At 48.9% G+C, this 27,433-nt stretch overlaps 4 long non-coding RNA genes across 5 annotated transcripts; all 4 read right to left on the minus strand.

Moving 5' to 3' along the window:
- Positions 1-234: 234 nt before the first annotated feature.
- On the minus strand, positions 235-3,844 carry LOC311432629. Of its 2 annotated transcripts, none has more exons than XR_014690181.1 (7): positions 3,752-3,844; positions 1,766-1,883; positions 1,243-1,303; positions 1,032-1,082; positions 841-900; positions 547-587; positions 235-287 (listed from the first exon to the last, which is right to left on the minus strand). It is a non-coding gene; the product is annotated as an uncharacterized lncRNA (long non-coding RNA). The 2 variants fall into 2 exon arrangements; XR_014690182.1 differs by lacking the exon at positions 3,752-3,844 and adding an exon at positions 2,585-2,707.
- Positions 3,845-4,011: 167 nt separating this feature from the next.
- Positions 4,012-6,079, minus strand: LOC311432636. The gene is made up of 3 exons (XR_014690193.1): positions 5,832-6,079; positions 4,528-4,621; positions 4,012-4,418 (listed from the first exon to the last, which is right to left on the minus strand). It is a non-coding gene; the product is annotated as an uncharacterized lncRNA (long non-coding RNA).
- Positions 4,855-5,343, minus strand: LOC311432626. Its single transcript, XR_014690178.1, has 3 exons — positions 5,178-5,343; positions 5,009-5,058; positions 4,855-4,909 (listed from the first exon to the last, which is right to left on the minus strand). It is a non-coding gene; the product is annotated as an uncharacterized lncRNA (long non-coding RNA).
- Positions 6,080-6,238: 159 nt separating the features above from the next.
- LOC311432628 lies at positions 6,239-9,703 on the minus strand. The gene is made up of 8 exons (XR_014690180.1): positions 9,581-9,703; positions 8,762-8,879; positions 8,239-8,299; positions 8,028-8,078; positions 7,837-7,896; positions 7,543-7,583; positions 7,230-7,283; positions 6,239-7,129 (listed from the first exon to the last, which is right to left on the minus strand). It is a non-coding gene; the product is annotated as an uncharacterized lncRNA (long non-coding RNA).
- Between the last annotated feature and the right edge of the window lie 17,730 nt (positions 9,704-27,433).

Raw genomic sequence — 27,433 nt, forward strand, 5'->3', positions numbered from 1 at the left:
AGCCACCCCAGATATGCAAATACCAGGTGCCCCCCAACTTAGCTCTCAGGTTGCTGAATGGTAAATTCCCTCCGCCTCAAGAAATGCACAGGCACTGGTCGTCATCTTAGGCAATTGCCAGGCTCATCATCAGCTGCAAAAACAGAGTACCAGCATTCACTAGCATGCCGGTCATGATGCCCACCTTCTCCACAATGCTGACTACTGCTGATGCAACATACAACTATGCTCACCTGTTCCTCTCCAAATCCAAGCTCCAACACTGCAACCAGTATCATCCACACCACCTGGGAAAACAAAGGGATTAAATGATCGTTGCGTTCACAACACATCACCCAATGGTGGTTTTTTTTTGTTATTGTTGTTTTTTGTGTGTGTGTGTGTGTTTCCTTTTTTTTTTTTTTTTGGTCTGCTTTAGCTCAACAGCATGCAGAGTGCAAACAAGAAAACCGGGGTGTTTCTAGAAGCAACAATCCCCATGCTTTTGCTGCAGCTTTGAATATTAAAAGGACAATACGACCCAGCAAGTAACTGGAACTTTCTTACCTGGAATTAGCTCAAACTTTTCTTCACATTGAAAGAAAAATCTAGGAGCAGAACACATTATACACCAACAAAATTAATTCCATTTCATCCCCAGAAAAAAAATCACATACTCTCATCCCCTCCTGTACCTCAGCCGCTTGCCTACCCCACGTGGCACACGCTTCCATCTGTTCTCTTTACCCACTTATAGCACCTCTAAAAGACAAACTGGAATTTTACTCTATTGGCTGTAGGAAAATAACTGCAGTGACAACCGCGCCCCAAAAACAACAGTTACCTCTGCTCACCACGCACCAGAGTCACTGCAGAGGCAGCTCGGGTCAAGACGTCCTGCACTGCGCACTGCGTTTCAGCCTGAACAAAAGGAAAAACACAGGCAGAAGATAAACATTCAGCTGACAGCAGTAGCACCCATCCCTCAACAACAAAAGGGACCCCATCTTTAGTTTTATCCTTTCAAAACAGCAGGCCACTTGCCTCTGTACCTGCAAATTAGGTCCAAGCTTGAAAGGAGCGGCCAGCATCACCCACGCCACCTGGGAACACAGAAGGACACAATGACCACTGTGCTTGCAAGCAACCACCTGCCACACTGCTCCTCTATCCCACACAGCCTCACCTCGGACCCTCACAGGGAAACACCTGAGCGTCTTCCCTTCGCTTCGGATAAGGGATGACCAGGCTGACAACACTCACCTTCCCTCAGTGCTTCGTGACATGAGGATTTCCCTTCCCTGTCCACGACTGCACAAAGCACCTGTAGAGACGAGAGAAAAGCACACTCTGAGGCACCTCACAACCACAGCGTACCTGCTGCAATACCTCTCTCTTCCCAGTTCCTTTACTTCAGTTGCTCAACAGCTCTAACTCAGATTCTTCGCTCACAGCGCCACAGCAAATTCTGCCCGGGCCACACAACATACGCTACACAAGCTACATTGCTTAGGACACACAAGCTGGAACGTTCCCGCCCAACAATCAGTCGCATCGCACAGGATGGATGCCGCATACTCCTAGAAACCAAACCTACCAGTCCTGAGCAGCTCCCAACCTCCACCTGCCTACCACGTTCAGCACACTAACTGTTTACCCCTCAGAAAACCAGAAACTTAGAACATACACACACACAAACAACAACAAAAAAAAAAAAACACAACCGCACAAACGCCAAAAAGACATGCACACACAGCAACCCCGGCAGCAGTAATCACAGACTTACCCTTTGCAGATGAAAAAGGGGACTCTGATACAACCCTGCTCAGGCTCTTGGTAATGCTGCATCTACGCTGCCAAGCCACATGTAGCATGTAATCAAGCTGGTGTAACTCTCCAGGGGACTAAAACAAGTGGTTTTAAACATGCAGAGATTAAAATACATCTCAAAAACAGGAGAATATGCGGCCATCCTAAAAAAAAGTGAGCCAGCAGCCTCTACTAAATATCCCTCTAATTCAAGCACTTAGAGATCTAGAATTCCAACCACTTAGAAATCCAGAAATCCATAGACTCCAGCCTGCCTAGAGAACCCTGCAACTGACTGAAGGAAACACAAAGCACTTACCCTCAAAGAGCAGCCCAGGCAGAAGGAGCACTCTGATGCCATGCCTGGGGCTCATATACCTTTTGGCCCCGCCCAGCACCCAAACCCAATCACCTGGGAAAGGGGAGGGGCAAAGCACAAGAAAGTAGAAATAGAGCAAGAGAAGTAGCTGTTTTTCTTTTTGTTTCTTTTTTTAAATAAACTTTATCTCAAAAGCATGCAGAGAGCAGACCAAATATTTGCAGTGATTCTAGAAGCAAAAACCGCCTTTGGCTTATTCTGCAGGTTTTAATATTGAATTGACAATATCACCAAGCTAATAACTGAAACTTTTTGAACTGGAATTAGTTTAAATAGGCTCATCCCCATCTGTAAACACAGAGAACCAGCATTCACTACCACGCAAGCCCTAATACCCATGTCCTGCACAACGCACACTACAACTAATGCAACATACCATTGTGCAATACTTCTCTGTTCCCGGTTCCTTTACCTCACCTGCTCAGTAGCTCCACCTGAGTAATGGGCCCGGGCGGCGCCGCGCCGAAATGGGCCCGGGCGGCGCCGCGCCGAAATGGGCCCGGGCGGCGCCGCGCCGAAATGGGCCCGGGCGGCGCCGCGCCGAAATGGGCCCGGGCGGCGCCGCGCCGAAATGGGCCCGGGCGGCGCCGCGCCGAAATGGGCCCGGGCGGCGCCGCGCCGAAATGGGCCCGGGCGGCGCCGCGCCGAAATGGGCCCGGGCGGCGCCGCGCCGAAATGGGCCCGGGCGGCGCCGCGCCGAAATGGGCCCGGGCGGCGCCGCGCCGAAATGGGCCCGGGCGGCGCCGCGCCGAAATGGGCCCGGGCGGCGCCGCGCCGAAATGGGCCCGGGCGGCGCCGCGCCGAAATGGGCCCGGGCGGCGCCGCGCCGAAATGGGCCCGGGCGGCGCCGCGCCGAAATGGGCCCGGGCGGCGCCGCGCCGAAATGGGCCCCAACAGACTTATTCTTCAGTGATGAAGAAGGTGACCCTGCTCAGTCTCTTGGCAGTACTGCACTTACGCGGTCAAGAAACATTACCCCACGGTTTCCCAAAAACAACGTACCTGGCAACCCCTCATAAACATACCTCAAATATGTGAATTCCATGCACATAAAGCCTAGAAGGCTTTATGGTCTAACGACTCGACAGACAGCAAACACACAGGCAAAAGCTCCAGAAATACAATAAACTGTCCCTAAACCTGAAACAGAATACCCCTTACATGCCCACTGCTGCCATTTTCAGATACACGCTCACACAGGGAGCTTCAATGATACATTTCTCCTAAACCCTGCTCCATCACTTTGCCACCAAGGTTGTGACTTTGATAAGATTTGACATAAAGGCAAAGACTCACAAAAAAAAACGTAATTCTGCAAAAATCATAAGGGACCCAGAAACACAAAGCAAACACACAAAGTAACATCACCATACTATCCGTAACACTGCTATAACTACTACTCACCTGAGGAAGAGCTGCATGCAATACAGGCACCTACTACTAGATTGCTTTACAATGACAGATCCTGCCAGTTGCAACCTCAAAAAGATAGGAGTACTGGTTTCTACTTGAAAACGCATCAGTCCATAGACTGACCCACCTAAAGAACCCTCCAAACAACTGAAGGAAAACCAAAGCACTTACCCCAAAGTGCAGCCCAGGCAGAAGGAGCTCTCTCATGGCATACCTGCAACTCAGTTACCATTAGGTCCCACCTGGAACCTGAAGCCAATCACCTGGGAAAGTGCAAGGGGAAAGCACAAAAAAGCAGAAAGAGGAGGAGCAGCAGCTGTGGTTTTATTAACTTCTTTATATGGCTTAGCTCAACAGCATGCAGAGCGCAGACAAGAGAACTGGGGTGTTTCTAGAAACAAAAATCCCCATGCTTTTGCTACAGCTTTGAATATTGAAAGGAAAATACAAACAAGCAAGTAACTCTTTTTTTTTTTTTCCACCTGGAATTACCTCAATCTTTCATTTACAAAGAAAAATCTAGGAGCAGAATAGATTACATGCCAAAAGAAGAATTCGATTCCATTCCACTCGCAGGAGAAATCACTTACTTCAGCAGGCTATCTGAGAACCAAAAGGCTATGCTGATGGGTCAAAACACACTACAGGACACTGGGGCCGGGCCCTCCGCTGCACCCACTTAAAACCCATCCCTACACTCACCAAGGTGCAACCCCAACCCGAACACAGACGCAGCATTTCAGCCTCAACACAGTTTCCAGAACTGCTGGAAAGCAAGCTTCATCCTCAGCGAGGCGTGCTCAGGCTGCACAGGAGGGGGCTTCGGGCACCTCTTTGCCTACCGAAGAAGACCGCCATCAGCACCTGCTTTGTTCCGATCCTAAAGACTAACATCACAGCCCACGTTGCCTGGGACACCTGATAAACAGAAGAGAAAGCAGCCATACCGTTTTCAAGCCGTCCCTGCACGTGTCGCTCCTCGATGATCTGCAACCTCTTCTCAAATCCTCAACCGCTTCTGTGGAGAGCCTGCCATGGCACCTGCAAAGCAAGACCCTTCGCAGTCACCTCGTGCTACTTGGCAGTTCTGCTCCAATCCAGCTCACAAACAGCCCGCCCTTCCCGTGCTGCTCTTCAGAGTGCAGCTTGGCCCCTCTGAGCCTGTGCGACACACCTGTGAAACAAAAAGAAAAGCATAGGCTGAAGCAGCATCCAAAGACACAGCACAGATAGGACAGTTACTCTCATCTGCTCCCTAACCTCTGCCCCCTCACCTGCCCTCGAGGAAGATGCTTCCATCTGCTCTCTTAGGCCAGCTACAACACACCTCTGAAATATAAACAGGATTTTTACTGTACTTTGTGCAGTTAAGTAACTGCAGTGACAACTGCACCACTAAAGTAACTGCTAGATCTGCTCATCGCTCACCTTGCTAAAAGAAGCTGTGGTCAAGTCCTGTGTTGTACACTGTGTTTCAGCTTTAGCAAATGAAAACGGTCACAAGATAATCATTCAGCTGCCAGCATTAGCACCCATCCCTCAACAACAGAAGGGACCCCATTTACAAATTATTGTTTCAAAACAGCAGCCCCCTTACCTCAGCACCTCAGAAGTAGATCAAGCCAGTCACCGAGCTGCCTACCGAGTGCTGGACAGTTCCAGAGGGAGCTCTTTCCTGTGAGCAGTTCCTACTAAGGTACACACTCTACTGGGGACAGGAAAGATATAAAAATAAAAGTTTCAAAACCCCGCATCTGTAAGCTTTCATGATTCAACAGTGCACTGTTCAAGCATTATGGGAGCAGCTGCTCGCAAGCAGCTCAACTCTGCCAAATCCACATCTACCAACCTCCAGAGATGACTGTGCCAGCTGCCCGTCAGTACGCGCCCAGAGGCAGACCGGATGTCTTTGCCAATACAGTCCGGACAATGTATTAGTACACCCATGCACTGCCACGTTAGCTGTCATCACTAACTGCCAGGCAGGACAGCTTCAGTACTTTGTGCAGTTAAGTAACTGCAGTGACAACTGCACCACTAAAGTAACTGCTAGATCTGCTCATCGCTCACCTTGCTAAAAGAAGCTGCGGTCAAGTCCTGTGTTGTACACTGTGTTTCAGCTTTAGCAAATGAAAACGGTCACAAGATAATCGTTCAGCTGCCAGCATTAGCACCCATCCCTCAACAACACAAAGGGACACCGTTTACAATATTATCATTTCAAAACAGAAGCCCCCATACCTCAGCACACCTCAGAAGTAGACCAAGCCAGTCACCGAGCTGCCTACGGAGCGCTGAACAGTTCCGGAAGAAGCTCTTTCCTGCGACAGGTTCCTCCAAAGGTTTACACTCTACTGGGGACAGGAGAGAAATAAAAATAAAACTTTCAAAAACCCCATATCTGTAAGCTTTCAAGATTCGACAGACCTCCTCAACCACACCATTCAAGCACTATGCGAGCAGCTGCTCACAAGCAGATATACTCCCCCCCCCCCAACATCTGACAAACAACACTGAGATGACTGTGCCAGCAGCACTTCAGTACGTGCCCAGATGCAGACCGGATGTCTTCGCCAAAACACTCCAGACAATGTATTAGCACACCCATGCACTGCCATTTTAGCTGTCATCACTAACTGCCAGGCAGGACAGCTCCAGACCAAACACATACACACACAGCCACGCCACAAACACTACAAACAAAACACACAACACAAGGCGCAAGAAAAAGTGACCCCCGGAGGGAAGCCCTATGGCAACAGCAAGTCAGAACAGGTGCTCTGCACCAGACCCTAGAGGAGACTCAAATGTCACAACACGCGACTGGAAGCAACTGCCAGAACTGGGATGATGGAGGCCGAAAAAGCCTGCCTTCAAGACAAGAGACCAGAAGGATGGGGACTGAAAACCCCATAAGACAACGCTTAGGAAATCAATTCCCAAGCAAGAGCTCCTGATGCGGCCCAGATGACTTCTGCAAGAGTGAGGATGGAAACAGACGCGATCTCAAACCGAATACGATGCACGAGACCTGAAACAGAACTGCATTTCAAGCAGCGACTGCAAGACAAGAAGTGCTCGGATCAGAGCCACGATGACAAAACAAGCACTGAGGCCCTTCAGCACCGCTACCAAGTCCCCTGTCTGGTCAGTCCAGTGTCAAAAGCTAGGAGGATATCAAGACCCGAGAAGCACAGAACAGACGCTGCAGAAGCAACACTACAAGACAGACGAACAGAAGGAAACTGTCCTGCCTGGCGCACGCACTCACGCTACAAAATAATCCCGCTGCTTCTATTAGCCTGGTGACCCGGCCACAAGCAGCCTGAACGTGACCCAGCCTGAACCACCCTCACCGTGGCACCAAGTCTAGTCAGCCAGCAGGCACCATGCTCCTCTGGCTCCCAGCTCCCATTAGCCACCCCAGATATGCAAATACCAGGTGCCCCCCAACTTAGCTCTCAGGTTGCTGAATGGTAAATTCCCTCCGCCTCAAGAAATGCACAGGCACTGGTCGTCATCTTAGGCAATTGCCAGGCTCATCATCAGCTGCAAAAACAGAGTACCAGCATTCACTAGCATGCCGGTCATGATGCCCACCTTCTCCACAATGCTGACTACTGCTGATGCAACATACAACTATGCTCACCTGTTCCTCTCCAAATCCAAGCTCCAACACTGCAACCAGTATCATCCACACCACCTGGGAAAACAAAGGGATTAAATGATCGTTGCGTTCACAACACATCACCCAATGGTGGTTTTTTTTTGTTATTGTTGTTTTTTGTGTGTGTGTGTGTGTTTCCTTTTTTTTTTTTTTTTGGTCTGCTTTAGCTCAACAGCATGCAGAGTGCAAACAAGAAAACCGGGGTGTTTCTAGAAGCAACAATCCCCATGCTTTTGCTGCAGCTTTGAATATTAAAAGGACAATACGACCCAGCAAGTAACTGGAACTTTCTTACCTGGAATTAGCTCAAACTTTTCTTCACATTGAAAGAAAAATCTAGGAGCAGAACACATTATACACCAACAAAATTAATTCCATTTCATCCCCAGAAAAAAAATCACATACTCTCATCCCCTCCTGTACCTCAGCCGCTTGCCTACCCCACGTGGCACACGCTTCCATCTGTTCTCTTTACCCACTTATAGCACCTCTAAAAGACAAACTGGAATTTTACTCTATTGGCTGTAGGAAAATAACTGCAGTGACAACCGCGCCCCAAAAACAACAGTTACCTCTGCTCACCACGCACCAGAGTCACTGCAGAGGCAGCTCGGGTCAAGACGTCCTGCACTGCGCACTGCGTTTCAGCCTGAACAAAAGGAAAAACACAGGCAGAAGATAAACATTCAGCTGACAGCAGTAGCACCCATCCCTCAACAACAAAAGGGACCCCATCTTTAGTTTTATCCTTTCAAAACAGCAGGCCACTTGCCTCTGTACCTGCAAATTAGGTCCAAGCTTGAAAGGAGCGGCCAGCATCACCCACGCCACCTGGGAACACAGAAGGACACAATGACCACTGTGCTTGCAAGCAACCACCTGCCACACTGCTCCTCTATCCCACACAGCCTCACCTCGGACCCTCACAGGGAAACACCTGAGCGTCTTCCCTTCGCTTCGGATAAGGGATGACCAGGCTGACAACACTCACCTTCCCTCAGTGCTTCGTGACATGAGGATTTCCCTTCCCTGTCCACGACTGCACAAAGCACCTGTAGAGACGAGAGAAAAGCACACTCTGAGGCACCTCACAACCACAGCGTACCTGCTGCAATACCTCTCTCTTCCCAGTTCCTTTACTTCAGTTGCTCAACAGCTCTAACTCAGATTCTTCGCTCACAGCGCCACAGCAAATTCTGCCCGGGCCACACAACATACGCTACACAAGCTACATTGCTTAGGACACACAAGCTGGAACGTTCCCGCCCAACAATCAGTCGCATCGCACAGGATGGATGCCGCATACTCCTAGAAACCAAACCTACCAGTCCTGAGCAGCTCCCAACCTCCACCTGCCTACCACGTTCAGCACACTAACTGTTTACCCCTCAGAAAACCAGAAACTTAGAACATACACACACACAAACAACAACAAAAAAAAAAAAACACAACCGCACAAACGCCAAAAAGACATGCACACACAGCAACCCCGGCAGCAGTAATCACAGACTTACCCTTTGCAGATGAAAAAGGGGACTCTGATACAACCCTGCTCAGGCTCTTGGTAATGCTGCATCTACGCTGCCAAGCCACATGTAGCATGTAATCAAGCTGGTGTAACTCTCCAGGGGACTAAAACAAGTGGTTTTAAACATGCAGAGATTAAAATACATCTCAAAAACAGGAGAATATGCGGCCATCCTAAAAAAAAGTGAGCCAGCAGCCTCTACTAAATATCCCTCTAATTCAAGCACTTAGAGATCTAGAATTCCAACCACTTAGAAATCCAGAAATCCATAGACTCCAGCCTGCCTAGAGAACCCTGCAACTGACTGAAGGAAACACAAAGCACTTACCCTCAAAGAGCAGCCCAGGCAGAAGGAGCACTCTGATGCCATGCCTGGGGCTCATATACCTTTTGGCCCCGCCCAGCACCCAAACCCAATCACCTGGGAAAGGGGAGGGGCAAAGCACAAGAAAGTAGAAATAGAGCAAGAGAAGTAGCTGTTTTTCTTTTTGTTTCTTTTTTTAAATAAACTTTATCTCAAAAGCATGCAGAGAGCAGACCAAATATTTGCAGTGATTCTAGAAGCAAAAACCGCCTTTGGCTTATTCTGCAGGTTTTAATATTGAATTGACAATATCACCAAGCTAATAACTGAAACTTTTTGAACTGGAATTAGTTTAAATAGGCTCATCCCCATCTGTAAACACAGAGAACCAGCATTCACTACCACGCAAGCCCTAATACCCATGTCCTGCACAACGCACACTACAACTAATGCAACATACCATTGTGCAATACTTCTCTGTTCCCGGTTCCTTTACCTCACCTGCTCAGTAGCTCCACCTGAGTAATGGGCCCGGGCGGCGCCGCGCCGAAATGGGCCCGGGCGGCGCCGCGCCGAAATGGGCCCGGGCGGCGCCGCGCCGAAATGGGCCCGGGCGGCGCCGCGCCGAAATGGGCCCGGGCGGCGCCGCGCCGAAATGGGCCCGGGCGGCGCCGCGCCGAAATGGGCCCGGGCGGCGCCGCGCCGAAATGGGCCCGGGCGGCGCCGCGCCGAAATGGGCCCGGGCGGCGCCGCGCCGAAATGGGCCCGGGCGGCGCCGCGCCGAAATGGGCCCGGGCGGCGCCGCGCCGAAATGGGCCCGGGCGGCGCCGCGCCGAAATGGGCCCGGGCGGCGCCGCGCCGAAATGGGCCCGGGCGGCGCCGCGCCGAAATGGGCCCGGGCGGCGCCGCGCCGAAATGGGCCCGGGCGGCGCCGCGCCGAAATGGGCCCGGGCGGCGCCGCGCCGAAATGGGCCCGGGCGGCGCCGCGCCGAAATGGGCCCGGGCGGCGCCGCGCCGAAATGGGCCCGGGCGGCGCCGCGCCGAAATGGGCCCGGGCGGCGCCGCGCCGAAATGGGCCCGGGCGGCGCCGCGCCGAAATGGGCCCGGGCGGCGCCGCGCCGAAATGGGCCCGGGCGGCGCCGCGCCGAAATGGGCCCGGGCGGCGCCGCGCCGAAATGGGCCCGGGCGGCGCCGCGCCGAAATGGGCCCGGGCGGCGCCGCGCCGAAATGGGCCCGGGCGGCGCCGCGCCGAAATGGGCCCGGGCGGCGCCGCGCCGAAATGGGCCCGGGCGGCGCCGCGCCGAAATGGGCCCGGGCGGCGCCGCGCCGAAATGGGCCCCAACAGACTTATTCTTCAGTGATGAAGAAGGTGACCCTGCTCAGTCTCTTGGCAGTACTGCACTTACGCGGTCAAGAAACATTACCCCACGGTTTCCCAAAAACAACATACCTGGCAACCCCTCATAAACATACCTCAAATATGTGAATTCCATGCACATAAAGCCTAGAAGGCTTTATGGTCTAACGACTCGACAGACAGCAAACACACAGGCAAAAGCTCCAGAAATACAATAAACTGTCCCTAAACCTGAAACAGAATACCCCTTACATGCCCACTGCTGCCATTTTCAGATACATGCTCACACAGAGAGCTTCAATGATACATTTCTCCTTAACCACGCTCCATCACTTTGCCACCAAGGTTGTGACTTTGATAAGATTTGACATATAGGCAAAGTCTCACAAAAAGCCCCGTAATTCTGCAAAAATCATAAGGGACCCAGAACCACAAAGCAAACACACAAAGTAACATCACCATACTATCCATAAAACTGATATAACAACTACTCACCTGAGGAAGAGCTGCATGCAATACAGGCACCTACTACTAGATTGCTTTACAATGACAGATCCTGCCAGTTACCACCTCAAAAAGATAGGAGTACTGGTTTCTACTTGAAAATGCATCAGTCCATAGACTCTGACCCACCTAAAGAACCCTCCAAACAACTGAAGGAAAACCAAAGCACTTACCCCAAAGTGCAGCCCAAGCAGAAGGAGCTCTCTGTTGGTATACCTGCAACTCAGTTACTATTAGGTCCAACCTGGAACCTGAAGCCAATCACCTGGGAAAGGGGAGGGGCAAAGCACAAAAAAAGCAGAAAGAGGAGGAGCAGCAGCTGTGGTTTTATTAACTTACTTATAAGGCTTAGCTCAACAGCATGCAGAGGGCAGACAGGAGAACTGGGGTGTTTCTAGAAGCAACAATCCCCATGCTTTCGCTGCAGCTTTGAATGTTGGAAGGACATTACCACCAAGCAAGTAACTGAAGCTTTTCCTGCTGGAATTAACTCAAACTTTTATTTATGTAGAAAGAAAAATCTAGGAGCAGAATAGATTACACGCCAAAAAAAAGTCAATTCCATTCCACTCACAGGAAAAATCACTTACATCAGCAGGCTATCTGAGAACTAAAAGGCTATGCTGATGGGTCAAAACACACTACAGGACACTGGGGCTGGGACCTCCGCTGCACCCACTTAAAACCCATCCCTACACTCACCAAGGTGCAACCCCAACCCAAACACAGACGCAGCATTTCAGCCTCAACACAGTTTTGGGAACTGATAGAAAGGACGCCTCATCCTCAGGGAGGCATGCTCAACCTACACAGGATAGGGCTTCGGGCAACTCTTTGTCTACCAAAGACGACCGCCATCAGCACCTGCTTTGTTCAGATTCTAAGGACTAACATCACAGCCCACATTGCCTGGGACACCTGATAAACAGAAGAGAAAGCGACCATACCATTTTCAAGCCATCCCTGCACATGTCACTCCTCAATGATCTGCAACTTCTTCTCAAATCCTCAACTGCTTCTGTGGAGAGCCTGCCATGGCACCTGCAAAGCAAGATGCATACCCTTCGCAGTCACCTCGTGCTACTTGGCAGTTCTGCTCCAATCCAGCTCACAAACAGCCCACCCTTCTCGTGCTGCTCTTCAGAGTGCAACTTGGCCCCACTCAGCCTGTGCGACACACCTGTGAAACAAAAAGAAAAGCATAGGCTGAAGCAGCATCCAAAGACACAGCACAGATAGGACAGTTACTCTCATCTGCTCCCTTACTGCTTCCCCCTCACCTGCCCTCGACGAAGATGCTTCCATCTGCTCTCTTAAGCCAGCTACAACACACCTCTAAAATATAAACAGGATTTTTACTGTACTTTGTGCAGTTAAGTAACTGCAGTGACAACTGCACCACTAAAGTAACTGCTAGATCTGCTCATCGCTCACCTTGCTAAAAGAAGCTGTGGTCAAGACCCGTGTTGTACACTGTGTTTCAGCTTTAAGAACTGAAAACAGTCACAAGATAATCATTCAGCTGCCAGCATTAGCACCCATCCCTCAACAACACAAAGAACCCCGTTTACAATATTATAATTTCTAAACAGCAGCCCCCTTGCCTCAGCACCTCAGAAGTAGATCAAGCCAGTCACCGAGCTGCCTACGGAGCGCTGAACAGTTCCGGAAGGAGCTCTTTCCTGCGACAGGTTCCTCCAAAGGTTTACACTCTACTGGGGACAGGAGAGAAATAAAAATAAAACTTTCAAAAACCCCTTATCTGTAAGCTTTCAAGATTCGACAGACCTCCTCAAGCACACCATTCAAGCACTATGCAAACAGCTGCTCACAAGCAGATATACTCTCCCCCCCCCCAACATGTGACAAACAACACTGAGATGACTGTGCCTGCTGCCCTTCAGTACGTGCCCAGAGGCAGACCGGATGTCTTTGCCAAAACAGTCCAGACAATGTATTAGTACACCCATGTACTGCCACGTTAGCTGTCATCACTAACTGCCAGGCAGGACAGCTCCAGACCAAACACATACACACACAGCCACGCCACAAACACTACAAATAAAACACACAACACAAGGCGCAAGAAAAAGTGACCCCCGGAGGGAAGCCCTATGGCAACAGCAAGTCAGAACAGGTGCTTTGCACCAGACCCAAGGAGAGACTCAAATGTCACGACACGCGACTGGAAGCAACTGCCAGAACTGGGATGATGGAGGCCTAAAAAGCCTGCCTTCAAGACAACAGACCAGAAGGATGGGGACTGAAAACCCCATAAGATGACGCTTAGGAATTCAATTCCCAAGCAAGAGCTCCTGATGCGGCCCAGATGACTTCTGCAAGAGTGAGGATGGAAACAGACGCCATCTCAAACCGAATATGATGCACAAGACCTGAAACAGAACTGCACTTCAAGCAGTGACTGCAAGACAAGAAGTGCTCGGATCAGAGTCATGATGACAAAACAAGCACTGAGGCCCTTCAGCACCGCTACCAAGTCGCCTGTCTGGTCAGTCCAGTGTCAAAAGCTAGAAGGATATCGAGACCTAAGAAGCACAGAACAGACATTGCAGAAGCAGCACTACAAGACAGACGAACAGAAGGAAACTGTCCTGCCTGGCTCACCCACTCATGCTACAAAATAATCCCGCTGCTTCTATTAGCCTGGTGACCCGGCCACAAGCAGCCTGAACGTGACCCAGCCTGAACCACCCTCACCGTGGAACCAAGTCTAGTCAGCCAGCAGGCACCATGCTCCTCTGGCTCCCAGCGCCCATTAGCCACCCCAGATACGCAAATACCAGGTGACCCCCAACTTAGCTCTCAGGCTGTTGCATGGTATAGTCCCTCCGCCTCAAGAAATGCACAGGCACTGATCGTCATCTTAGGCAATTGCCAGGCTCATCATCAGCTGCAAAAACAGAGTAACAGCATTCACTAGCACGCTGGCCCCATTGCTCACCTTCTCCACAATGCTGACTACTGCTGACGCAACATACAACTATGCTCACCTGTTCCTCTCCAAATCCAAGCTCCAACACTGCAACCAGTATCATCCACACCACCTGGGAAAACAAAGGGATTAAATGATCGTTGCGTTCACAACACATCACCCAATAGTGTTTTTTTTTTTGTTATTGTTGTTTTTTTGTGTGTGTGTGTGTTTCCTGTATTTATTTATTTTTTAGTCTGCTTTAGCTCAACAGCATGCAGAGTGCAGACAAGAAAACCGGGGTGTTTCTAGAAACAACAATCCCCACGCTTTTGCTGCAGCTTTGAATATTAAAAGGACAATACGACCCAGCAAGTAACTGGAACTTTCTTACCTGGAATTAGCTCAAACTTTTCTTCACATTGAAAGAAAAATCTAGGAGCAGAACAGATTATACACCAACAAAATTGATGCCATTTCATCCCCAGAAAAAAATCACATACTCTCATCCCCTCCTGTACCTCAGCCACTTGCCTATCCCACGTGGCACATGCTTCCATCTGTTCTCTTTACCCACTTATAGCACCTCTAAAAGGCAAACTGGAATTTTACTCTATTGGATGTAGGAAAATAACTGCAGTGAGAACTGCGCCCCAAAAACAACAGTTACCTCTGCTCATCGCGCACCAGAGTCACTGCAGAGGCAGCTCGGGTCAAGACGTCCTGCACTGCGCACTGCGTTTCACCCTGAACAAAGGCAAAACACAGGCAGAAGATAAACATTCAGCTGACAGCAGTAGCACCCATCCCTCAACAACAAAAGGGACCCCATCTTTAGTTTTATCCTTTCAAAACAGCAGGCCACTTGCCTCTGTACCTGCAAATTAGATCCAAGCTTGCAAGGAACGGCCAGCATCACCCACGCCACCTGGGAACACAAAAGGACAAAATGACCACTGTGCTTGCAAGCAACCACCTGCCACACTGCTCCTCTATCCCACACAGCCTCACCTCGGACCCTCACAGGGAAACACCTGAGCGTCTTCCCTTCGCTTCGGATAAGGGATGACCAGGCTGACAACACTCACCTTCCCTCAGTGTTTCGTGACATGAGGATTTCCCTTTCCTGTCCACGACTGCACAAAGCACCTGTAGAGACAAGAAAAAAACACACTCTGAGGCACCTCGCAACCAAAGTGTACCTGCTGCAATACCTCTCTCTTCCCAGCTCCTGTAGTTCAGCTGCTCAACAGCTCTAACTCAGATTCTTCGCTCACAGCACCACAGGAAACTCTGCCCGGGCCACACAATACACGCTACACAAGCTACATTGCTTAGGACACACAAGCTGGAACGTTCCCGCCCAACAATCAGTCGCATCGCACAGGATGGATGCCGCATACTCCTAGAAACCAAACCTACCAGTCCTGAGCAGCTCCCATCCTCCTCCTGCCTACCACGTTCAGGACACTGTTTACCCCTCAGAAAACCAGAAACACAGAACATACACACACACAAACAAAACAAAAAGAACAGAGCTCCACAAATGCCAAAAAGACACGCACACACAGCAACCCCGGCAGGAGTAATCACAGACTTACCCTTTGCAGATGAAAAAGGGGACTCTGAAACAACCCTGCTCAGTCTCTTGGTAATGCTGCATCTACGCTGCCAAGCCACATATTGCATGTAATCAAGCTGGTGTAACTCTCCAGGGGACTAAAACAAGTGGTTTTAAACATGTAGAGTTTAAAATATAGGTCAAAAACAGGAGAATATGCGGCCATCCCAAAAAAAAGTGAGCCAGCAGCCTCTACTAAATATCCCTCTATTTCAAGCACTTAGAGATCTAGAATTCCAACCACTTAGAAATCCAGAAATCCATAGACTCCAGCCTGCCTAGAGAACCCTGCAACTGACTGAAGGAAACACAAAGCACTGACCCCAAAGAGCAGCCCAGGCAGAAGGAGCACTCTGATGCCATGCCTGGGGCTCATATACCTTTTGGCCCCGCCCAGCACCCAAACCCAATCACCTGGGAAATGGGAGGGGCAAAGCACAAGAAAGTAGAAATAGAGCAAGAGAAGTGGCTGTTTTTCTTTTTCTTTCTTTTTTAAAAACAACTTTATCTCAAAAGCATGCAGAGAGCAGCCCAAATATTTGCAGTGATTTTAGAAGCAAAAATCGCCTTTGGCTTTTTCTGCAGGTTTTAATATTGAATTGACAATATCACCAAGCTAATAACTGAAACTTTTTGAACTGGAATTACTTTAAACAGGCTCATCCCCATCTGTAAACACAGAGAACCAGCATTCATTACCATGCAAGCCCTAAAAACCACCTCCTGCACAAAGCACACTACAACTAATGCAACATACAGTTGTGCAATACCACTCTGTTCCCAACTCCTTTATCTCACCTGCTCAGTAGCTCCACCTGAGTAATGGGCCCAGGCAGCGCCGCGCCGAAACGGGCCCCAACAGACTTATTCTTTAGACATGAAGCAGGTGACCCTGCTCAGTCTCTTGGCAGTACTGCACTTACGCGGTCAAGGAACCATGCTCAACTGTTTCCTAAATACAACTACCTAGCAACACCTCATAAACATACTTCTAATATGTCAATTCAAGGACATCAAGACTAGAAGGCTGCAAGGTCTAAAGACTCAACTGACAGCAAAACCACAGGCAAAAGCTCCAGAAATACAATAAACTGTCCCTAAACCTGAAACAGAATACCCCTTACATGCCCACTGCTGCCATTTTCAGATACATGCTCACACAGGGAGCTTCAATGATACATTTCTCCTAAACCATGCTCCATCACTTTGCCACCAAGGTTGTGACTTTGATATGATTTGACATAAAGGCAAAGACTCACAGAAAAACCCGTAATTCTGCAAAAATCATAAGGGACCCAGAACCACAAAGCAAACACACAAAGTAACATCACCATACTATCCGTAACACTGCTATAACTACTACTCACCTGAGGAAGAGCTGCATGCAATACAGGCACCTACTACTAGATTGCTTTACAATGACAGATCCTGCCAGTTGCCACCTCAAAAAGATAGGAGTACTGGTTTCTACTTGAAAACGCATCAGTCCATAGACTGACCCACCTAAAGAACCCTCCAAACAACTGAAGGAAAACCAAAGCACTTACCCCAAAGTGCAGCCCAGGCAGAAGGAGCTCTCTCATGGCATACCTGCAACTCAGTTACCATTAGGTCCCACCTGGAACCTGAAGCCAATCACCTGGGAAAGTGCAGGGGGAAAGCACAAAAAAGCAGAAAGAGGAGCAGCAGCAGCTGTGGTTTTATTAACTTCTTTATATGGCTTAGCTCAACAGCATGCAGAGCGCAGACAAGAGAACTGGGGTGTTTCTAGAAACAAAAATCCCCATGCTTTTGCTGCAGCTTTGAATATTGAAAGGAAAATACAAACAAGCAAGTAACTCTTTTTTTTTTTTTCCACCTGGAATTACCTCAATCTTTCATTTACAAAGAAAAATCTAGGAGCAGAACAGATTACATGCCAAAAGAAGTATTCAATTCCATTCCACTCGCAGGAGAAATCACTTACTTCAGTAGGCTATCTGAGAACCAAAAGGCTATGCTGATGTGTTAAAACACACTACAGGACACTGGGGCTGGGACCTCCGCAGCACCCACTTAAAACCCATCCCTACACTCACCAAGGTGCAACCCCAACCCAAACACAGACACAGCATTTCAGCCTCAACACAGTTTTGAGAACTGCTGGAAAGCAAGCTTCATACTCAGCGAGGCGTGCCCAGGCTACACAGGACAGGGCTTCGGGCACCTCTTTGCCTACCAAAGAAGACCGCCATCAGCACCTGCTTTGTTCAGATTCTAAAGACTAACATCACAGCCCACGTTGCCTGGGACACCTGATAAACAGAAGAGAAAGCAGCCATACCGTTTTCAAGCTGTCCCTGCACGTGTCGCTCCTCGATGATCTGCAACTTCTTCTCAAATCCTCAACCACTTCTGTGGAGAGCCTGCCATGGCACCTGCAAAGCAAGACCCTTCGCAGTCACCTCGTGCTACTTGGCAGTTCTGCTCCAATCCAGCTCACAAACAGCCCGCCCTTCTCGTGCTGATCTTCAGAGTGCAACTTGGCCCCACTCAGCCTGTGCGACACACCTGTGAAACAAAAAGAAAAGCATAGGCTGAAGCAGCATCCAAAGACACAGCACAGCTAGGACAGTTACTCTCATCTGCTCCCTTACCTCTGCCTCCTCACCTGCCCTCGAGGAAGATGCTTCCATCTGCTCTCTTAGGCCAGCTACAACACACCTCTGAAATATAAACAGGATTTTTACTGTACTTTGTGCAGTTAAGTAACTGCAGTGACAACTGCACCACTAAAGTAACTGCTAGATCTGCTCATCGCTCACCTTGCTAAAAGAAGCTGTGGTCAAGTCCTGTGTTGTACACTGTGTTTCAGCTTTAGCAAATGAAAACGGTCACAAGATAATCATTCAGCGGCCAGCATTAGCACCCATCCCTCAACAACAGAAGGGACCCCATTTACAAATTATTGTTTCAAAACAGCAGCCCCCTTACCTCAGCACCTCAGAAGTAGATCAAGCCAGTCACCAAGCTGCCTACCGAGTGCTGGACAGTTCCAGAAGGAGCTCTTTCCTGTGAGCAGTTCCTACTAAGGTACACACTCTGCTGGGGACAGGAAAGATATAAAAATAAAAGTTTCAAAACCCCGTATCTGTAAGCTTTCATGATTCAACAGTGCACTGTTCAAGCATTATGGGAGCAGCTGCTCGCAAGCAGCTCAACTCTGCCAAATCCACATCTACCAACCTCCAGAGATGACTGTGCCAGCTGCCCGTCAGTACGCGCCCAGAGGCAGACCGGATGTCTTTGCCAATACAGTCCGGACAATGTATTAGTACACCCATGCACTGCCACGTTAGCTGTCATCACTAACTGCCAGGCAGGACAGCTTCAGTACTTTGTGCAGTTAAGTAACTGCAGTGACAACTGCACCACTAAAGTAACTGCTAGATCTGCTCATCGCTCACCTTGCTAAAAGAAGCTGCGGTCAAGTCCTGTGTTGTACACTGTGTTTCAGCTTTAGCAAATGAAAACGGTCACAAGATAATCGTTCAGCTGCCAGCATTAGCACCCATCCCTCAACAACACAAAGGGACCCCGTTTACAATATTATCATTTCTAAACAGAAGCCCCCATACCTCAGCACACCTCAGAAGTAGACCAAGCCAGTCACCGAGCTGCCTACAGAGCACTAAACAGTTCCGGAAGGAGCTCTTTCCTGTGACAGGTTCCTCCAAAGGTTTACACTCTACTGGGGACAGGAGAGAAATAAAAATAAAAGTTTCAAAAACCCCTTATCTGTAAGCTTTCAAGATTCGACAGACCTCCTCCTCAAGCACACCGTTCAAGCACTATGCGAGCAGCTGCTCACAAGCAGCTCAACTCTCCCCCCCACACACACATCTGACAAACACCACAGAGATGACTGTGCCTGCTGCCCTTCAGTACGTGCCCAGAGGCAGACAAGATGTCTTCGCCAACACAGTCCGGACAATGTATTAGTACACCCATGCACTGCCACGTTAGCTGTCATCACTAACTGCCAGGCAGGACAGCTCCAGACCAAACACATACACACACAGGCACGCCGCAAACACTACAAACCAAACACACAACACAAGGCGCAAGAAAAAGTGACCCCCGGAGGGAAGCCCTATGGCAACAGCAAGTCACAACAGGTGCTCTGCACCAGACCCAAGGAGAGACTCAAATGTCACGACACGCGACTGGAAGACACTGCCAGAACTGGGGTGATGGAGGCCTAAAAAGCCTGCCTTCAAGACAAGAGACCAGAAGGATGGGGACTGAAAACCCCATAAGACGACGCTTAGGAAATCAATTCCCAAGCAGGAGCTCCTGATGCGGCCCAGATGACTTCTGCAAGAGTGAGGATGGAAACAGACGCCATCTCAAACCGAATATGATGCACGAGACCTGAAACAGAACTGCATTTCAAGCAGCGACTGCAAGACAAGAAGTGCTCGGATCAGAGCCACGATGACAAAACAAGAACTGAGGCCCTTCAGCACCGCTACCAAGTCGCCTGTCTGGTCAGTCCAGTGTCAAAAGCTAGAAGGATATCAAGACCCGAGAAGCACAGAACAGACATTGCAGAAGCAACACTACAGGACAGACGAACAGAAGGAAACTGTCATGCCTGGCGCACGCACTCACGCTACAAAATAATCCCACTGCTTCTATTAGCCTGGTGACCCAGCCACAAGCAGCCTGAACGTGACCCAGCCTGAACCACCCTCGCAGCGGCACCAAGTATTTTCAGCCAGCTGGCTCCACGCTGCTCTGGCTCCCAGCTCCCATTAGCCACCCCAGATATGCAAATACCAGGTGCCCCCCAACTTAGCTCTCAGGTTGCTGCATGGTAAATTCCCTCCGCCTCAAGAAATACACAGGCACTGATTGTCATCTTAGTCAATTGCCAGGCTCATCATCAGCTGCAAAAACAGAGTAACAGCATTCACTAGCATGCCGGTCATGATGCCCACCTTCTCCACAACGCTGACTACTGCTGATGCAACATACAACTATGCTCACCTGTTCCTCTCCAAATCCAAGCTCCAACAGTGCAACCAGTATCATCCACACCACCTGGGAAAACAAAGGGATTAAATGATCGTTGCGTTCACAACACATCACCCAATGGTGTTTTTTTTTGTGTGTGTGTGTGTGTTTTTTGTTATTGTTTTTTGTGTGTGTGTTTCCTGTATTTATTTATTTTTTTTAGTCTGCTTTAGCTCAACGGCATGCAGAGTGCAGACAAGAAAACTGGGGTGTTTCTAGAAGCAACAATCCCCACGCTTTTGCTGTAGCTTTGAATATTAAAAGGACAATACGACCCAGCAAGTAACTGGAACTTTCTTACCTGGAATTAGCTCAAACTTTTCTTCACATTGAAAGAAAAATCTAGGAGCAGAACAGATTATACACCAACAAAATTGAGTCCATTTCATCCCCAGAAAAAAAAAATCACATACTCTCATCCCCTCCTGTACCTCAGCCGCTTGCCTACCCCACGTGGCACACGCTTCCATCTGTTCTCTTTACCCACTTATAGCACCTCTAAAAGGCAAACTGGAATTTTACTCTATTGGCTGTAGGAAAATAACTGCAGTGACAACCGCGCCCCAAACTGAGCCAGCAGCCCCTACTAAACATCCCTCTCCTAAGTGAATTCCAAGCACTTAAAATCCAGAAATCCATAGACTCCAGCCTGCCTAAACAACCCTGCAACGGACAGAAGGAAGAACAAAGCACTGTCCCCAAAAGAGCAGCCCAGGCAGAAGGAGCTCTCTGATGGCATGCCTGGGGCTCATATAGCATTTAGCCCCGCCCAGCACCCAAACCCAATCACCTGGGAAAGGGGAGGGGCAAAGCACATGAAAGTAGGAAGAGAGCAAAAGGAGCAGCTGTGTTTTGTTTTGTTTTGTTTTTTCCTTTGTTTTTTAAAATCTGTTTTATCTCAAAAACATTCAGAGAGCAGACAAGAGACCTGTGGTGTTTCTAGAAGCAAAAATCCCCTTTTGCTTTTGCTGCAGCTTTTAATGTTGAACTGATAACGGCACCAAGCAAGTAACTGAAACTTCTTCAACTGGAATTAGTTTAAACACGCTCACCGTCATCTGCAAACACAGAGAACCAGCATTCACTAGCCCTAACCCTAACCCCAACCCTCACCCTAAACTCTAACCCTAGCCCCAGCCCTAGTCCCTAAGCCCAACCCTGGTTCCCGAGAACTTCATTTCCAGGCATGCTCTGGGCGCTCAACATGGCCTCCCGGAGGTCCGGAGGCCCAGAACTACATTGCCCGGCATGCTCCGGGCACCCAACATGGCCTCCCGGAGGTTCGGAGTCCCAGAACTACATCTCCCGGCATGCTCCGGGCAGTCAACACGGCCTACCGGCAGCCTGGTGCCGGAAAACTACACCTACCAGAATTCCCTGGACAGCCAGCATGGCCAATCAGAGGCCGAGTTTTCGAGAACTACATTTAACAGCGCTCACTGTAACCCTAGCCCTTCCCGCCCTTACACAAAAAAGCCTCAAGCCCTATCCCTAAACATCCTCGAAACCCCTACGGACCTAACCCAAACTATTTACCACACTAAACCCCTGAAGTCCTATGCCTAAAACCCCTAACCCAATAAATTAAGACGCTCAAATCCCAAACCCGCAAAATTGAGATGCTCAAATCCCAAACCCCAAAAAATAGGACGCTCAAATCCCAAACCCCCTTCCAAAAAAGAAAAAGAAAAATCAAGAAAAAAAAAATCAAACAAAACAAAAACAACAAAAGGGGTAGATCTGGTGGCATCTGCCCTGTAACCCTGCAAAAATCACGAGGGACCTAGAACAACAAAGCAAACGCACAAAATAACATTGACATCCTATCCATAAATGTGCTATAACAATTAATCACCTCCAAAGAGCTTCAAGCAATAAATGCACATACTACTAGATCGGTTTCCTCTAAAAGATCGTACCAGACCCTGACCCACCAAAAGAACCCTGCATGTAGCTAACAGAAGCATCAACAAAGCACTGACCCCAAAGAGCAGCCCGGGCAGAAGGAGCTCTCTGATGCCGTGCCTGGGGCTCCTATACCATTTGGCCCCGCCCAGCACCCAAACCCAATCACCTGGGAAAGAGGAGGGGGCAAACCACAAGAAAGAGAGCAGGAGCAGCAGCAGCTGTGTTCTTTTATTTATTTATTTATTTGGTTTTTTTGTGCCTATCCCTAGTTTACAGCATGCAGAGTGCAGACAAAAGAACTGGGGTGTTTCTAGAAGCAAAATTTACCGTATTTATGCCTCAGCTTTGAACATAGACAGGACAATACAACCAAGAAAGTAAATGAAATATTTTCCACGGGAATTAGCTCAAACGTTAGTGTTAGGTCAGAGGTTGGACTCAATGATCTTGAGGTCTCTTCCAACCTAGAAGATCTGTGATTCTGTGTGATTTACATATGAAGAAAAATCTAGGAGCGTAGGAAATTACACAGCAAAAAAAACAACGACGTAATAAGCAACGCGCATGCACGGCCCCACGGCCGCCTGCAGTACTCGTTTTCCACCAGCAGGAGGCGGCAGAGGGCGCCCGCGGGCGTCACCACGCATGCGCGCCCCCCGGCCGCCTGCAGTACTCGCTTTCCACCAGCAGGTGGCGGCAGAGGGCACCCGGGGCGTCTCCGCGCATGCGCGCCCCCCGGCCGCCTGCAGTATTCCTTTCCCACCAGCAGGTGGCGGCAGAAGGCGCCCGCGGGCGTCACTGCGCATGAACGCCCCCTGGCCGCCTGCAGTACTCGCTTCCCACCAGCAGGTGGCGGCAGAGGGCGCCCCCCGGGCCCCACCGCGCATGCGCGCCCCCCGGCTGCCTGCAGTACCCCTTCACCACCAGCAGGGGGCGGCAGGGGGCGCCACCGGACCCCACCGCGCATGCGCGCCCCCCGGACGCCTGCAGTACTCGTTTTCCACCAGCAGGTGGCGGCAGAGGGCGCCCGCGGGAGTCACCGCGCTATGCGCGCCCCTCGGCCGCCTGCAGTACCCGAGTAACAGCAGCAGGTGGCGGCAGAGGGCGCCCGCCGGTGCCACCGCGCATGCGCGCCCCTCGGCCGCCTGCAGTACTCGTTTTCCACCAGCAGGTGGCGGCAGAGGGCGCCCGCGGGAGGCCTTGTCAGGCGGATCACAGCTCGCCTACTGTGCCATTCGGAGCTTGTGGCTGTATTTTTTCCAACGTATTTGCTACCCACACCCCGCGGGGCAGCTTGTCTTACAAAGAATTCTCTCTGTTAATATTCTCTTTAAGGCGGGCACGAAGCATCCACTGCTCTTCTAAGCAAGCAACCTTCCTTCTGTGCTCCCTTCGGGATGCAGGACTATGTGCACTCAGATTTATTCCACTCATTTTTCTTCCCCTTTTCATTGGCACAGTCTCCAAGGACGCCTGGCTTTCTTCTCACAGACTCGCGTCCGTTTCAGTGTAAGGCATCTTTTCCCTCCGCTGCTCTAATCCAAATTCAAATTATCCAGATAAAACAATAGCGAGGTAAGAGAGAACTGTCTGAGTTAAAGTCACCATCTTTCTGTAACTAATTTAGCAGACAGCTGTACCACATCAGAGGAGGAGGTTTAGATGCTAACCAGGTCAGGCACATCACGGTCAAGTGAGCGCCCCCGGAATCACTAAAGAAACTTAAGGAAGAATCTACTAGAAGAAAGCTGTCTCCTCTTACCACCACCTATTTAAAAGATAGTGTAGTACAGGCAGTTCTACGTGCATAAAACCACATACACACAGTATACCTGACCCAAGTAAATTCCCTCTGAGAAGTCCACCATTAAGCAAAAGAGGTGTATTGTGGTGACATACAGCTGCCGTGTAATGATCCTGAAGGGATGAATCGCCCTATGTATTCCAAGGTACTCCTGTGGTTCGTTTGTTTTTTTTTTTCAAGTACGTTCAACGGTACAGATAAGTACGTTCCCGCTAAGAAAAAGAGTTCAGAATTGTTTATAACGAGTTCGTTCCAAGTGTCACTTTCTCACTTAACGTAGTAATAAAGATACGCTGCTGCTTTTGGATTTTATTTCCTTCTTGAATCTCACTGGTGTAATTCCAATGGTCAAACAACCTCTTCCAGAAAGACCAGCCCACTGCTTCGCAGGAGAAGGAAAAGATGTCTCACACACGCTGGCTAGTACTAAAAAGAGTAATAGGAAGAGAAGTTCAGGCCATCAATGTAAGTATGTTTCCCTGCCTCTTCTGCTGGCTGGTCAAGTGGAATCCTCAGGACAGCCCCAGTACCTTGTGAAGAGCTTCTTAACGCCAGCACAACTTCAACCTGTCTTTGAAAAGAAAGCTGTTAAAGGAGCAGGAGACTGTTTTTAAATGAGAACAACCGAAAATAAAATTATCTGAAGAGCCACTTACTACTGGCATATTACCGTTTAAAAGGAAAATATTAATTACGTGCAGGTGCTCCAGTCTTCGTTGCATTTTCTGTGATTCACAACATTACCTTTGAACAAAAGAGTAAGAGGAACGGAAGGGAGGATATTAACTCGGGTAACCAAGGATTTGGTAAGCTGGAACTTGGTGTCTTTAACACTTTAGCCTTGGAGCAAAAATGTACACCCTGTACAGGCTGAGCTGACTGATGAGGCAGGTGCTCCAGGGTACGTGCTACCGGGAGGTAAGTAACAAACACATTCCGCAGCTATTACCAGAAGTGGGGTTTCAGGATATGCAGACTGGTTTCACAAAAAAATATTAGCGGTCTGTTGGTGACAGACAATTCGAGGAATTCAGCGCTGCCCATTACAGACTCCTCAGATCAGCACTTAACGAGAATTAATAAAACGGTTTATTTTTTTTTATATATATATATATATATACACACATATACACACACACACACACCTATGTTCAAAAAAATGCATACAGTTAAAATATCAAATTAGTGATCCGGTAACAACACTGTTCAAAACCAATCTCTTTTGTATGAACATTAAAATAAATGCACACTTTTAAAAGCATTTCTTTTTAGTGCTTCCAAAGCACAGCGTGTGCCAAGGCAAGGCCACCTGAAGAATCTCCGTCCTCCTCACGGGAGGAAAGAGAACTGAAGTCAGGGACCTGGGAAGCCTCAGGTGCGCTTTCATAATGTCTGCAGATAAAAACAGAAGAGAGTCTGAGGTAGATTGTTTAGTAACCACCAAGTGGTAACAGTCACAGGGCTGTCTTTAGCTTTCATTAACACAACAGCAGTTTCTTTACTCTCGATCTATGCTGAATCTCAAGTTTAAAGGCATGGCTAGCAGTTCTCGGGAACAAGGCCCTCGTCTCTGTGCTGGCAACATCAAATATTACCAGTGCAGGTGTTTCTGGGAGTTTTGGTTGGTTGGTTGGTTTTTTATTGGGGGGGGGGGGGGGGGGGGGGGACACAACAGATGGGATCTCTCCACAATGCAGACACTGTGTGCATTTGACAGTGCCCCATTTTAGTGCGATCCACTGCCTATTGCACGTAAAACGGCTAATGACAGTATTCAAGTGAGTAAATTCTCACCACCTGCAGGAGGGGCAGCAATGGTTATTTTTTTCAGCTTGTTGAGCAAAGAGCACCCTCCACAGGAAAAAAGCCACACCTTTCATAGCACGTCCTTAAGGTTACAGCCCAGCTTCTGCCGATAGAGGTTCGTAAAGTTAAAGCTCTGCTGCTTCTTCTCGGACTCTGACAGTAAGATCACTTGACCGCCAGGACGGCGAGGGCAACAGCTACATCCTCTTCCACTCTTCTGCGGCACAGCAAACTCATTCCCGGTCCGTATTCCTCTGGCTGGTACACTATTATCTACCGTTCACCTGATTAACTCTGTTGGGTAGGCTGTTGAACTCTAGCTCCTCTAGCGTTCTCTCTAAGTGCTGTATTAAGACACGATTTTTAAACCTAGGGAAGTAATTTCATTTCTTCTTCCAAAAACAGCAGTTAAATAACTCAGTATTATTTGGCCACGACAAACAGTATTAGCGGAGGCTCTCTGTTTCCAGCATGGAAGAGCTTCCCTCATTTCTGACATCAGAAGGGCAAATTTAATTTGATACAGCCATCTTTCCCCAACCCACGCAAATTCTGGGTCTTTCTTCCATAACCACCCGTATCTTTCTATTTCACACTTCAGCTCTAGGTAACGACCATTTACTTCAGAAAATACAACGGCAGTTTGACCGCTGAAACTGTAATAATTTAAGTATGTCAAAACAAAACACTTGTTTTGGAAAAGACTGAGATTTGCTATCATGAACAACGTTAGCGTTTAACTCCGAATCATTCGTATCTATACAAACCTTGCTCCTTCCCTTATAGCAAATTCAATGAAATACTTCTGAGTTTCCATCCGTCCTTGTACGTACCTCCTCAAGAAGAGAGAAGATTTTTTTCACGATCTTAAAGAAGAGATCCAAACAGATATTAGAAACAGATCTTGTAAATGCATTTTCAGTAAATCTCAACAGCCAAAGGAAAAACAACAAAGCCTAGAGTTTCCCATTTCTGCATACAGTAATGCACGTAAGAAAAAAAAGCCAGCATACCAATAATTTGAAGTGATATCGATTAGCTGATATTCAAATGTAACGCTGAATTTTGTTCTCTTAAAAGAGCAGTATCTAGAAACACCTGCCCTTGGAAAATGCAGACTAGGTTTAATCAGCAGAGAAGCCTTGTATCTCCACGAACACGCTGCCATGATCAGCAGTTAATAGAAACAAAGGCATACCGAGCCATGTTTCAACCTAGAGCTGTCATTTTTGAAAGCAGAGGTTTAAGGTAACTACTCTTTACAAGAGGACCGAACTATGTGGAGCATGAGCACGATTGTCTCGTATAAAGTTTAACAACAAAAAAAAAAAAGTAGCGCAAAAGAATGAACCGGACACCTTAGA

This window comes from Aythya ferina, assembly GCF_964211825.1.
Source record: "Aythya ferina genome assembly, chromosome: 2".
Lineage (NCBI taxonomy): Eukaryota > Metazoa > Chordata > Aves > Anseriformes > Anatidae > Aythya > Aythya ferina.